Here is a 15,811-nt window from a genome sequence, read left to right as displayed (position 1 = left end):
AAGGAAGATTTATGGGATTTTTACTAATACTATAAAACGTCTATATAATCTTTGTTATTATAAGGGACTTTTCCCTCTACACGAATGGAAGCGGCCGTTCTTTTTGTAGTTAAGAAGGTCAACAGCGCTCTTCCAACTATCGAGCTATTTAAGTTTTAAATAACTTTCCTAAAATTGTAAAAAATATTCATGCTCGGTTCTCTTTTTATTTTAAATTTAAACTTTGTTAAAACAAAATAAACTGTAAGAATTTAATTACCTGTTTAAACATAAGAACACCTACTGTCTTATTACTACTACTACTACTAAGTCCAAGTAGGGTTAAAACTGATTTCCATGAGATGTGTGATTGGAAATGAGTAGATCCTATATCCTAGTCCCCAAACGTAAGCTACTCTAAAGAAAAACGAAAAACAAAAAGGTTTCACTTCAGGTATGCGGGATTGCTTGATGAAAGTGAGTGTGAATGTGTTTTTAACCTATTAGTCACATTAACTGCACTGTGATAAATGACTGACAGGAGAATTTTGGGATAAAAAATTAACATAATCTTGTACGCACTTTCGCAAATCGAACATTTATACAAAAACTTTAAGTATACCTTTGGAACTATGTACGGATGGTCGAACTGTTCAAGGAGTCTGATTTCTATTCTTGGCTGGTTATCCTGAATATTAATCTCCTCGCCAGTCACAGTAGCCGCGCGGTCTAAGGCTTGAAATATCTTCACTGCTCTGACACTGGGATCGTGGGTTCGAATCCCACTCAAGGCATTGATGTTTGCGTTTATTTTGTGTTTGTGTGTAGGTAGTGTCCTTTCGACAGGCTGATCCCCCGTCCAAGGATTCAACGAGTCTTACAGTCTGAGATTAAGAAACTAAAGTGAAAAAAGCGTTTCACGGATGCCCTATGGTCCAGGTGGGAGAAACAGGAATTAGATAGATAGATAGGCAGGCAGACAGGAAAATAGAATCATTGGATAGAAGTATGATTCAGGCGTATATGGCCATCATCAGGGAAATGCCAATCTTGCCAAAGTAGTTTCATTGTATATGTTACGCAATGTTAATTTTTAAAATATTATTTATTTGTCTGATTCACTAAACAGCTCATTTAAAATAATTTTTAAAAATTAACATCGCGTTCACATGCGGAAGAAACAGCATCCTACAGTGAAACAGTTTTGGCAAGATATATACCTGATGATAGCCAAATACGCCCGAAGTATGTCGTAAGTATGTATGAGCCAATACGTATGTATAGAACACAGGACCGCAACACAAGAATAATAATACTCATAGACCAAACTTACTTGAAAATCGTCTTATGTTAATTAATGACACTACGAATACAATTAATAGCCCGACAATACAGCCATATTTGATCGACCCAACTCACTTAACAGGCTTATTTTTGGGCCGAATCAGTGTTTGCAGTGAACCGGGATAGCATGGTCGGTATAGCGACTAGCTACTGGCTGGACGATCGAGGGGTCGGAGTTCGAGTCCGGTGGGGTCAAGAATTTTCACTTCTCCATGTCGTTCAGACCGGCTCTAAGGTTCACCCAGCCTCCTATCCAATGGGTACATTGGGCTCTTTCCCCGGGGGTAAAGCGGCCGAGGCGTGAAGCTGACCACTCACTTCCACCTAGTGCTGAGATCAAGAAAACGTGGGTCTATTCATCCACTATCGACTCCCCTATACGCCTTCATGGCGTAGTGCTTAATTAAGTACAAGGATAACTTTACCTTCGCCGGTGTTTACATCTGCAGTATTAGGCAGACTGTGGAAGAAAGTATATGATTAATTTATTCTGGTGACGAAAATAGAAGACGGAGGGCAGGCCTCCCCCCCTGTCGCCAGCCCTATCAAGTCGCGATGAATAATTAGTAGTTGTCATGGTTACAGCGCTCATCGCTGTGTAACAGTCATCTTTGTGTGTGAACTGCTAGCGCCACGGAGCAGGGTGGACATTTCAGAAAGCTCACAGCCATACAGCGGCCTCTTCTGTCATTTCAGGTGGGTTACCGGGGCGTTGTGGTTTGTATACAAAAATTGAGTTTAACGTAGATTTTCAGTTATTTATTACAGCAACAACAGCATGCATTTGACAGTCTCTGATCAATTAATACTGTACTGAAATATATGTTTGTAAATCCTGAGCGAGGTTCATATGGACATAGTTTTCATTTGAGCGTTAATCCGTACGGTTTAAGTACTACGCGGTAAACTTTGAATGATAACAGTTTAGAATTTTTGTAGAATTTGGAAGTAACAACGATTCGGCCGTAGGGACATTTTCCTTGAATGGGAGTGCGATTCAAAGTGTTCGACAGCGTACTTTACGACCTGTTACAGAAGGGAAGTGCCACACAAAAATACAAAATACTAAAAGAAGTTTCGTCCGAGATTCATTTGATGAAGAATTACAGCTTCCTCTTTAGTAAGTACACTGCATGTTAATTATAAAAATATGGATATTTGAGGTGAATAATTATTACGGTATTTTCATTCTGGATTATGTAATTTTAGTATTCCTAATTTAAAGTAAAATGCTCTTAACCTCAAATTTGCTTATGATGAAATGTGTATAAGTCTAAAGAATTACTATGGACATTAGTAATAACATTACATTAAATTGTCTATTTTCGGTTTGTGACATTTTTAAATTTGGAATTTTTTAATCAAATTCCATCTGCGATTAGCAGTTTCCGAATATACCTGGTCGAGTCCAAATGTTTCTGCTATTTTATGACTAATTGTACGTAGGGCATATAAATGCCATGGCTGCAGGTTACTTTTTTTGGTTTTCCCTTTGTGCAATAGGATTGTTTGCATTATTTATCAGAAAATAACTCTACTTAAATATATTATTTATTTTAATTTTAGAATATGGTGACCAGAAGCGTTAATTAAGCTAGAGTGGGCCAGTGAACTTAAAGAAGCCCCTATTTATTTGAGGGTCAAGTAGGTTAGAATACTTCATTTTAAGTCTTTCTAATTGTAAATAAACCTCAAATTAAATGACAGGTTGTGCAGTCGTGACACTATAAAATTTTTCCCAAGTTTTAAATCAACAAGCTCCCAAAATTGAACCAAATTTCACGATAAGACCCAATTTCTTTTAAAATAACAACTTTAAACCACTTTTTCATTTAAAAAACATCGAAACGCTGTATGCATTTAAAAGAACAATTCGGAAAAGTCTTTTCGTTAAGATAAATGCATCTGAACGCTGCATGCATTATGTAGCTTACGTGCAAAACATTATGCTAAATTAATACGGAATATTTTACGAATTATTTACGTGATTTCTGACAGTTCGTCATTCTGGTATTTCTATTTCAAACGCAATATATTGTATGAAAATGTGCCGCAGACTTCATGCTCTATCGAATGGCTATGATGATGGTGAGAGGTAAGAATTCAGGGCCCATTTCACATTATTGTCTCATGGGAACCAAGGTAAACAACTAATAACTTGAGTCCAAATAGCTTGCTCCCTATTTTTTTTCATTGGCACTACAGCCCCAGTGGGCCTAGGCCTACCTCCATGAAGTCCATGAACTTCTACGTTCACTTCGGTTTTTCTAGATCTTACACATTTGGTAGGACTCCTTGGGCGGGAGATCAGCTCGTCGCAAGGCCTCTACCTGTACACAAACACAGAAAAACGCACTCACGCACTTTACTCCGAGGAAAATTATTTAATTAGGTAGCGTAGTTGGTTGAGGGGCTATGCAACAAGCCGGAAGGTCGAGGGTTCAAGTGCCGATGTAGTCATCTGGATTTTTTTCAATTGACCTAATCCTTCCAACCGCACTGTGGCCCTGGGGTACCCTCAGCCTCTAACAGAAATGAGCAGCAGGAATTAATAATAATAATAATAATAATAATAATAATAATAACACGCCTGACATACATTCAGGAGGAATGGAGTACCTTGACGGACGATATTCAATAGGCTTTTTAATTCCTCTTCGCTCCCACTTTGGAGCATAGGGCTGATTTCTCAGTTTCATTGATCATCTTTACAGACGGTAGGACTCCTTGGACGGGTGATCAGCTCATCGCAAAGCCTCTACGTAAACACAGGACAACACGAGTGCAGAATAAACGCATACACCCATCAAGCATTCATGCTTTTTTGTGGGATTCGAACCCACGATCCCGGCTTCCGAGCTAGCGATGACAGTACACGCCTTAGACGGTCCGGATTCAGTAGGCCTAGTTATGGGTAATTACTTGGATGCTATAATTGCTTCCTTCCACATGGTTCAGTAATCGCCGTGGTTTTCTTCTTACGTCCTTTAGCGTTATGTAACTCAGAAATGTAAGATCTCTTAATTCAACACTACACACTGAATGTCACGTTTAACTTTCTCAAACATGAATTTCTTTTAAATAATATTTATAAATTCAGTCCCTACTGCATGTAAAACAAGCCGAGTGTCCATTATAGATACAAATTTGTACACAGAATTTAGGAAAGTGTTGTCCTTATGCCTAATTAACCATCAGGCCATAAAGGCATATTGGGGAGTGGAGGTATAGCTCCACCGTTATTAAACTCGGTACTACCTGGGCATGAGTAGTCTTCTTCATGCCCTAGCCACTTTATCCCCTAGGAAAGAAACCGCGGTGACTATTTATTTCAAGATTCATAAGAAAAATATAAATGCACTGTGGACAAAATGCAGACATTTTTAACGTTAAAGCATGTACATGTAGTGATCATTATGCTTCAAAATCTTGAAACATCACCCACAAACTGAATGTCACAGTAGAGAGATTAGTACTTCTGCTTCTTGCTCGGGAGGTCTCGGGCTCACTTTTCAGCCCGGAGATGACTATTTTGAATGAGGATTTTCGTGGTTTTCTTTAACCACTCAAGGCTAATGCCAACTCGCATAGCACCTGGAACTAGGCCACCACCTCGCTCTTCCAGATCCTTCTCAGTTCGTTTTCATGAGTGAATATTGGCTACCGTCAGAATTGTTAAATTGGCCACATATAAAAATATAAACCATTACCACAGAAGTGTGTGGCCGATCACAGTGGCTGCGCGGCGTAAGGCATGGTCATCTTCACCCTCTCGAACACTGGGATCGTGAGCGATAAGGGAAGAACCAGGATCGAAGGCGCCACCGAGAAGGGAATGTCTGAAGGCGTTACTGAGAGTGATTGTATTTGTGGGTGTAAACAAATAATTGTCCAATAAACATTCGTCTACTCCGAAACCCATCGGTTCTTCTCGCATTACCTAGGAAACACGCGACGATATTTTCTTTAGCGGATTATTCTCGAAGAAACCATTATTGTAAATGACGGGTAAAATTATAATTGTAAACATTTTAATCTTTGAGTATTTTTGTAGGAAACGGTAAATACAAAACTGTGAACTGAATTGTAGCCAAGAATTCCCGGCTCTAACATATTTTTAATCTAATCACCGTATCGTCTGTTAACCAGACCATCGAAAGCAATGAAGAGCATCAAATGCCGTGATTTATCGAGAGACAGATTCTGCATACAGACTGTATGAAATCCAGAGGCTGCGCCATAGCTCAAGCGGTTAGTCGCTGGCTTCCCACCGCGGAGGCCTGAGATCGATCCCGGGTCTGGTCAAGTGGGATTTGTGGTTGACAAAGTGGCGCTGGGGCAGGTTTTATCAGAGTACTTCTGTTTCCCCTGCCAATCTTCATTCCACCAATTGCTCCACAATCACTCTCACCTATCATCTGGGGCTGGTACAATAGGCCAGAAGTTGCCGCAGCACAAGGGACTTAGTCCCACCGCACTAGCAATAAAGAAAATATAAAATCCAGACTGATATTACGTCTTTTCTAGCCAGTGTTAGTGTCTATCACATGTTGCTCAGGTTTAGAAACAAAACAGGAGAATGAGACTGAACGTAGTGTTGTTAGGCTTTGCCGACTGTGACTCATTTATAACATAAACTGTTGGTATTTTTGATCTAATGAACACATTGAAACAGACCTTGAGCTAAAAACTCTTCATGCTTACTACTTCTGTTCGAGTGTTTTATTTTGTATAGACTGCTGCACCGCACTTTATATCAAACTAGAAGTGCCATCTTTGCTCGACGTATGGTTGCTCTCTCTCTCAGTATCACTGTACAGACTATATTGGCTGAACTCTACAGGGAGTATAATACCAAATATACAAATTAAAGTATATTCATATTGGACCTTATTAAAAATATTGGAATTTTAAATTCGAATGACATATAAAATTAAAACTGTAATATTTGCAACCCACTGTAACAGCCGTTACTATTGTACGTGTATATGTGGAGTATGTTTCATAACATACAATATAAATCACTCCGTCCAATGTGACCTGTAAGTTTTTTACTACATGAAAACTTAACACCCTTAACATGTTTCGGTCTCTGGACATTCTTCAGAGGGCAAACATCACTACAAATAGGAAACCACCATCACATAAGTTCTTTAGACGTAAAGTACGTACACTTATATGCTACAATACATAGTACACAAAATAGAACATTTCACAAACACAGCAGTTTCCTGGGAATGTAAAGTTTTTTAAAAAAATGTATAAAATTTCTTGATGCTAATTAAAAAAAAATTTTTTTTGTATTGTCAATAATTAAAATTCGTAAACCATGCAGGCTCGTGTTCGTCCTCCCATCGTCCCTCTTATATGGGGAAGATATTGTGCCACCTGGCTCTCTTGATATGGAGGTTCTTTACATCGTCCAGGGTTTGCTCGTAGCTGCTGTGCTGTTTTCACTACATAACATAACATAACATAACATTAAATATTTTGTTGGGCTTCTTATTAAGTCCGCACCAGGAAACGGAAGACAGAGAAGCTGCACCGGATTAAAATCTGGTAAGAGAAAACGTTAAAAAACTTGTTCTCTTTTTCCATAATGAAGCAATAAATACTGTCAAATATAATGTGTTATACTTTACAGTCTTCGTTACTTCATTTGCTATATCAAGTACAGCGCCCCAGACTCCTCACATAAAATGTCTCTTCTTCGACTTAAATTGTAAAATTATGCACGATGCAACAGACATTTAACATACATTCCTTTGCTCCTCGAAATCATATATATAGTCTTAAAGTTCGACTATATTCTATTGTGTATTCGTCTCACCATACGTGCTCTATCACAATTTTTATTTTATGGTTTCTTGGTATCTCCCGCTGGACTAGTCAAGGCTTATATGTTTGAATAGCTGGGTAAATCTGACAGGAGTTGTCCAGTGATTGAGATTAACCCTTTCTAAGGGGCCTAACTGAGTAGGTGTCTTCCTTCCTCACCTGAAGACGGAAACAGATCCAGTTTCCGAAACGTCGTGTTTTCTATTTCCTAGAATTCCGGACGATGGAAAAAGTCCAAAAATCAAGTAATTGTATGTGTTATCCACCATCGTCAGAATCCTTCAGAATCTGTTTATACTTGGTATTACATTCTGTTGTGTATTCGTCTCATATAAGATGTTTCGAACCAACGAGACCGGTTTGATCTAAGACTTGGTAAGATATAATGAAATAAGAGGCTGACCTCTATTCGCAATATTTAATTATCTACCTACCATAGCTAATATTCACACCGATAATTCCAACATGAATCTTGCGATTTCTTAGACGGGAGCTACACTAGTGCCATCTAATTAAAGGCCATGAAATTCTGTGTGATATTACCTTTCGAAGAATATGTGCATACAGAAATAGCTCACTAAGTTTTCTTTTGTAATAATTATTTATGGTAGTAATTCAGTACATTGACTGAGGGTGTTTGAGAACAAGGTGCTGAGGAGAATATTTGGACCGAAGCGAAATGAAATAACGGAGGGTGGAGAAAACTGCATAATGAGGAACTTCATAACTTGTACTCTTCTCCAAGTATAATTAGAATGATAAAGTCAAGGGGGTGAGAGGGGTAGGGAATGTAGCACGAATGGGGGAGAGAAGGAATGTATATAGAATATCGCTGGGAAAGCCAGAAGGAAAGAGACCACTAGGACGAATAAGATGTAGGTGGGTGGACAATATTAAAATGATCTTAGAGCGATAGGATAGGATAGGATGGTATGGATTGAAGTGATCTGCCTCAGGATAGGAACCAGTGAAGGGCTCTTGTGAACACGGTAATGAACCTGCATGTTCCATAAAATGCTGGGAAGTTCTTGAGTAGCTGCACAATCGGCGGCTTCTCAAGAAGGGCTCGGTTCCGTGAGTGAGTGAGTGAGTGAGGATAGTAATTCAGTTTGATTAAACTTCCAAATTACTAACAGAATTTCTGGACTTAGCAAATATACAAAATAAGAAATAGACAAAAAAGGTTAAATAAGTTATTTAAACTGTTTTAATATTGTAATTATTTCGTGAATTTGGTGACCGAATAAATGAATGGCGTTTACCGGTCCATGCACCACGACCCCCAGTGATCTATTGCGAGACCTTCCTCTGTTCATCTTCCCAGCAATCATACAATTTTAAGTGCAGTAACTTACTCAAATGGGAGACTTGGTAGTTATCTGGTTCCCTAAATCTGTTTCCCGAGTGATGAAATCTTAAGTGAGCTATACCCTCAGAGTCATACAAGAAATATGAAGCTGTTCCATGTTTCTTTCAGACACATTCCGCAAAGGGGATTGCTGGCTAATCCCAATTTAAAAGCGTGTCCTTTCAGGTGTTAGTTTTCTGTAAAATATCCTGTCGCCCAACCCAACTGGTTTCTATTTAATGTCAGTAGTTCCATGATTATTTTGGCTGAGAGTCTCTGTAGGAAACGCTTTGCATGTCTGAGTCCTGTTGTGAAATCCTAGTACCATAGTGTTTATGGTCTCTGTCCAGTCTCTGAGAGCCTTCTTGGCAACTCATTCTGAGATACCACTCTCCAGTTCAGCTCCTATAACTGGATAACCAAATCCAAGTGTTTCCAGTTGGTCGAATATTCATTACCCTCAATTCCTGTGACCTGAGACACATCAGCTGAACTTCGTTTTGTTATGCTACTTTCATAAAGAACTGATGGCACTCCTAGATAAGTTTTGACTTGATCTGGTAAACGGAAAGTGCTTTAATCCTAGCTTCACCCTCAGAGCATACATGATTCTGTATTTACAGATCATATATATATATATTATCCACCGCTCATACCTTGATGGCATACATTTCTGTCTGGAATATTGTCGTGTATTGCCGAAGGGTGAAGCTGGTTAGTTTTTTCTTTTTAGTTTTTTTTTGGTGGGGTCAGACTGAATCCACTTGGCACGTGGATCACTAACTGGCCTATTGTACGAGACCCGGATGATAGACGATGAGTGTGGAGCAGTCGGTAGAATGAGAATTGGCAGAGGAAACCGAAGTACTAGGAGAAAACATTCCCTGGTGCACTTTGTCCACCATAAATTCCACATGACTAGACTTGGGATCGAACCCGGTTCGCCGCTGTTGGAAGCCGGCGACTAACCACCTCAGCTATGGCACGGCCTAAGCTATCTCTCTTCATGCCATATCCACACATCCCTGATTCCTGCCGAAGTGCCTTCATTTGTCCTACCAGGCTTGTTCCCACTTTTTCTGTCGGGTTGAAATCTGTCTTCCCATTCACATCTCTCAGGAAATCTGACAGTGAGGGATTTGTCATAAACATGTCTCGGTATCATTTTGTCAGTCCCCATCTGTAGGGTGGGTACTTTCTTCCAGCCCCAATGTAAGAAAATCCACACACCCTTTGGATTTTGGCTTCCTTTGCCCTCTGAAATAGGGTCTATAAATGCCTGCTCTGGCCTAAGCCCCCAGGTGCAAGTGCAGTGGACGGAATCAGAGAAGGATCTCACTTGCAGTTGTAAGGCGCCATCTCCATTGATCCAGTAATATCCAAGCTGGCCAGCCTTTGCAGTTTGCTAAGTTCGGCTCACTTTGCTTTATATTTTACCCTAGGCCACAACACAATGGCAGCATAATTAATTGTGGATATTACAACCATGGTGCATATCCAGTGCACCACCTTTGGTCTCAGTTCCAGAATTCTCCCAAACGTGCCTCTACAGCCCGTAAAATCTCTGTAGGTCGTGATTGTTACCTTATCCAGCTGCGTCTCCCAATTTAATCCCTTCCCTAAGGTAGGTCCAAGGTACTTATCTTAAGTGGAGATCTGGTTCATTTACCGAAAAGGGTTGGTTCCTTGAGTCCCCTAATATTCCTCTTCCTGGTAAGTGTTATTGTCGTCTCAGTAGGTATTATGGAAAGATATGTTTATTCCTTGGCATTACAGCCCCAGTGGGCCTAGACCTATTTCCATGAACTTCTCCGTTCACTTCGGGTTTTCTAGATCTTACACATTCGGTAGGACTCCTTGGGCGGGTGATCAGCTCATCGCAATGCCTCTACCTGTACACAAACACAGAAAAACACATACACACAAACTAAATAGCCATGCCCTTGAGTGGGATTCGAACCCACGATCCAGGTTTCCAAGCGAGCGAAGACAGTACATGCCTTAGACCGCTCAGCTACCGTGACCGGCAAAGATATGTCTTACTAAACCAATTCTGGTCTGTGCCTATAGCTATTTTTACATCTCTGTCGCATTGAGATAGACCTTTTCAGTAATAAGCACTGCAGTATCATCTGCATATCTTATTCTAAATATCATCGTGTCATCATAAAAGTTTATTCACCACCAGAATCCAAAGCAAAGGCGGTAGCACCTCCACTGGTGACATTCCCTAAACATATACCCCATCATGATTATCATTACGTTCCTGCCTTCCAGCTTGGAGCGGATTCATTTTTTGGATGCAGATCTACTAAGACCTTACAATGTTGTATCGTATTCTCCCCCAACGCCCAGCATCCATACTTGATCGATTTAATGTAACACTGCGGGTCCTGGAAAAAGGGAAGACAAGACTACTCAAAGGAAGCAGAGTGTTTCAACTTAAGAAATGTATTATTTCTTGAATAATCGCCGAGTTACACTTTGCATATCCACTTCAATTTTGTGATATTACTGTCTCGAAATCCGGAGCTGACAGTAATAGCCGAACCTTTTCCAATTTTTTCTCCGTACCCCTAAAGGTGCTATTGCATGGAAATGAATGTGGAGAAAACAAAAGTAATGAAAATTTTCAAGACAACCAACCCCAGTCACAATAAAGATAGACCAAAAACAAATGGAGAATGTGAAATGTTTTAAATATTTGGGTAGCTTGTTAACAGATGATGGAAAGTGTACTAGTGAAATTAAATCCAGGATTGCCATGGCAAAAGCTGCATTTAGCAAGAAGAAGAAGAATCTTTTTACCAGCATATTGGACTTAAATTTGAGGAAGAAACTAGTGAAATGCTACATTTGGAGCATAGCTCTGTATGGGGCTCAAACATGGACACTTAGGGAAACAGAAGATCAGAAATATCTGGAAAGTTTCGAAATGTGGTGTTGGAGAAGGATGGAGAAGATCAGTTGAACCGATTATGTGAGAAATGAAGAAGTGTTAATTAGAGTCAGTGAGCAGAGGAATGTCCTACACGAAATAAGAAAACGGAAGGCTAATTGGATTGGTTATGTTTTACGCAGAAACTGCCTTCTAAAAGAAGTTATCGAAGGAAAGATAGAGGGGCGGATGGAAGTGACAAGAAGACGAGGAAGAAGACTTAAGAAGATGTTGAATGACCTTGGGGACAGACGAGGATACTATCATTTGAAGGAGAAAGCTCAAGATCGCATTAAGTGGAGGAATTGTTTAGGAAGAGACCGTGGACCTGTCGTCTGACAGATTACTGATGATGATGATGATGATGATGATGATGATGACCCCTAAAGAATTTTCTCTTTCCTTGGCACTACAGCCCCAATGGGCCTATGCCTACCTCCATGAACTTCTCCGTTCACTTCGGTTTTCTAGATCTTACACATTAGGTAGACTCCTTGAGTGGGTGATCAGCTCGTCGCAAGGCCTCTACCTGTACACAAACACAGAAAAACGCGCACACACAAAATAACATCCATGCCCTGAGTGGGATTCGAACCCACAGTTCCGGTTTCCAAGCGAACGAAGACAGTACATGCCTTAGACCTCTCGGCTACCGTGACCGGCCCCCTCCTAATGAATTACTTTTCTTTATTTGCGAACGACAGAATTAATGAGTGAATCCTGCGTGTTAGACTACCTAGTTTACATTCCTGTCGGAGAAGTTGCCGCAAAGATACGGTGAATTTAAGGCGTATAAATCCGACCTTGGGAATATAGATATAATTGTAAATTAATTTAGCAAATCCTTACTGAAATCACCTAATCTGAATTAAAACCACTCACTATTGGCATGATTTTATTCTATGATCCCACAGGAAGTGAAGTAGTAAAAGCTTCAACAGTCACACTGGACGGAATTGTTTTACCATTTGTTTTATTATTTGTGTGACGGACCAGAATGAAACAAATCGAATTCATATCTAATGCAATTATCTGAAGTAATTTTTATTTTGGCGTAAATAAAATTACTATATATACAATGAAACATATGTTCTCTGCATGAGTAGTTGTGGAAAATACAAGGCCCCGCCAAATTTTGCTTCCCCCCTCCGGATCTAATGTTAGAGCTGTATCTATGCTATTTACTTAGCCGCACATGAAAAAAATTCCAGGCTGTATTTCATAGTTAGTTGGTTAATCAAACACGAAATGAAGCATGTAAATTTGGAGGCAAATGGAATGTAGACACGGCAATGTTTTTTTATAAGCGATATGGTATGGACATGATTGTCGAACGGATCACCGATCACAACGCCAGGCACTGGAACTGAGTCCAGTTTGGTGCTGGGAAAGGAATAGAATTGAACCATTTGAAGTGAAACTTTGAGCCCATTAGTTATTGTCTTCAAATGAGGAGTTTATGAGGCATAATAGAGAGACCTTGGCAACAGCAATGGCTACAGTGACACTAAGAGAGATAATTGAATTTTCTCGAGCGTCATGTTTCCCATGTTCAGATGTCGCTAACGCAAACAGGCGTGGCTTTAATTGGTCGTTAAATATCATTACATTTCTTTAGATATCTACATGTATTTTGTTAGCAGTTGCAAGCCTCAACTACTGCGGTATTATACAATTACAGCATGTCTATTTGTCGCTAAGTCGTATTCTAAAATTGGAATTTATAGAGTTAAGTTCACAGGCAGCTTGCGTACCAGTAATGAAAATTTTAGCAAGTCATTTTCGTAGTAGAAGAGGCCGCGCCATTGCTCACGCGGTTAGTCGCTGGCTTTCCACCGCGGCAGCCCGAGTTCGATCCCGGGTGTGGTCAAGTGGGATTTATGGTGAACAAATTGGCGCTTGGGCGGGTTTTCTCCGAGTACTTATGTTTCCCCTGCCAATCTTCATTCCACCAATTTGTCCATCATGATAATCAACCATGGCAGGTACAATAGGCCAATCAGTGGCCTCCGTGTCAAGTGGACCCAGCTAGACTCCACTCCCCACTAAGAGAATTAAAAAAAATGTAGTAGAAAATTGTTTGGATTTTGTCAACAATACTTCCAAATTTAATCGTGTATTCATGTATAAATAGTTCAAATACATGGTATTATCCTCGCAATCATCATCGTCATCAGTAACATCATGAATTATGCAGAATAAATTATAACGTCCAGTTCTTATGCCCCATATATATATAGTTGGCCCCTTCATTCTTCCTTCTACAGTCCAGTTTTTTTGTTACAGCGATTTGTATTCCAGTGCCTTATGTCTACATTCCTTTGATGGTCTGATCTTGTAATTCCCAATGAAGATGGTACTGAACTCATATGTGCCACTATCAGTCTCCCAGTGCTCGCTCTGTTTTTAATATCCGCACTTTACTGTCACATTTACAATTTCTCTTGCTTGTTTTACATGTTTTGTGGAGTTACTTTGTTTCTGAGGACGTTTATTGACCGAATTTTCTCTTTCAAATTTATTTTATACTGACGTAATTTTATAATTCATCCATCAGATAAAGTTCTGTAAATTCTTATATTCAGATGCATATATTCTAATTTTAATATCTCAAATATTTCTAATTTTCAAAATTGTTGTCGCATATTTTAATAGATAATTTTGGTCGTAGATATGTTCATGTTAATGTAATTGCAATTATATATTCTTGCTGTGCCATACTTCGTTGTTCGTCGTTGAATTAGCTAACAGGATCTATCATCTATGTACAGTATCGTGTTCACAGCTGGATTAGGCTCGTAGCTGTTGTTTTGCGTCCCTTGAATTTTATTTAATCATCACCTTATCATGTATTGGCCTCTATGGCTCATTAAAATTTCACGCTCTCTCTTCCACACTCTTCTTACACTTCTCCTCCCAGCAGACAAACGAGAAAGTTATTGAGGAAAGCAATATTCCGAAAGTATCCATACAAGCAATAAAATGCCTTTACAGTTATACGTGTATATTATAATATAATATATAGTATGTTAGATTACAATATATTATAATATATAAAAAGCCGGTCACGGTAGCCGAGTGGTCTAAGACTTGCACTGTCTTTGCTCGCTCGGAAGCAGAGATCGTGGGTTCGAATCCCACTCAGGGCATGGATGTTTGGTGTTTGTGTTTATGTGTGTGCGCGCGCGTTTTTCTGTGTTTGTGTACAGGCAGAGGCCTTGCGACGAGCTGATCACCCGTCCAAGGAATCCTACCGAATGTCTAAGATCTAGTAAACCGAAGTGAAACGGAGAGATTCATGGAGGTAGGCCAAGTCCTAAATTGGGGCTGTAGCGCCAAAGGAAAAGAATAATGTATAGATAAGTACATATATTTTACTAACAAACTTGAGAAATGAAGTGATTTATCAACACACTGTTTAATGCCATGGATCCCGTATATTTAAATTCTACCTGAGGACAAGAGCAATATGTGCCTCCGAAGCATATGTTATATTTTTGTGTAGACCGCGGACAACGCTCAAACATAATATTCATATAATAAACTATATATTTTGTGTCCAACTTTCCCCCGACATCAGGAACTAGTAGCAGGAGTACGTGGGCTGCAAGGTCCATGATTGGAACCTTTTAATCACTCCCGAATCTGAATTTATTTGCTAATAACACGGGGCAGAAACAAATTAACTGATACAAATTAAACTTTATTTTGACTAAATGCAATTACATCATTACTTTTAGTATCCATTTACCAGTGACAGCTTCAGCTAAGGTATGTTCCTGTGTTATCTGCTAATATTTCTCAGCAAAAGTAAATATTGAAATGTTTCCTTAGGTATCAGGGTCCAGGCGATGCTTTAATCGGAAGAGTTCTTTGGAACAGTCTTCTTCTTCTTCTTCTTCTTCCTCCCTTGGCTCTACAGCCCCAGTGGGCCTAGGCCTACCTCCGTGAACTTCTCCATTCACTTCGGTTTTTCTCGATCTTACTCATTCGGTAGGACTCCTTGGGCGGGTGATCAGCTCGTCGCAAAGCCTCTACCTGTAAACAAACACAGAAAAACGCACACATACAAACTAAACATCCATGCCCTGCTTGGGATTCGAACCCACGATCCCGGTTTCCAAGCGAGCGAAGACAGTACATGCTGGGCCACCGTGACCGGCCTTTGGAACAATCATGCAACTGTAAACATTAGGTTTTGTAGGGTGTTGTACTTTGTTTAAAGTTTTAACAGTGTTACATTTGTCCGAAGACAGGACCTGTAGTGCCTCTAGAGTACTGTGACCAGACTACTGCTTGGAGGACTATAGGATCGAAGTTCGATTTCCGGCGAGGGCACAGTCGTTTCTCTTCGCCACCTCTTC

At 39.8% G+C, this 15,811-nt stretch overlaps 1 protein-coding gene across 3 annotated transcripts in view; it reads left to right on the top strand.

Moving 5' to 3' along the window:
* The first annotated feature begins 1,983 nt into the window (after positions 1-1,983).
* LOC111868764 overlaps positions 1,984-15,811 on the top strand; it is a 149,720-nt gene continuing 135,892 nt past the window's right edge. Inside the window, exons 1-2 of one of the 3 annotated variants that reach the window (XM_023859716.2) lie at positions 1,984-2,019; positions 2,263-2,443. The gene's annotated coding sequence lies outside the window, so the exon portion shown is untranslated. The other 2 variants (XM_023859715.2, XM_023859717.1) reach the window with 2 other exon arrangements.

The sequence above is a fragment of the Cryptotermes secundus genome, unplaced genomic scaffold, assembly GCF_002891405.2.
Source record: "Cryptotermes secundus unplaced genomic scaffold, Csec_1.0 scaffold174, whole genome shotgun sequence".
NCBI lineage: Eukaryota > Metazoa > Arthropoda > Insecta > Blattodea > Kalotermitidae > Cryptotermes > Cryptotermes secundus.
Note: the sequence above shows the minus strand (reverse complement) of the source record. Positions and strands in the feature narration are given on the sequence as shown.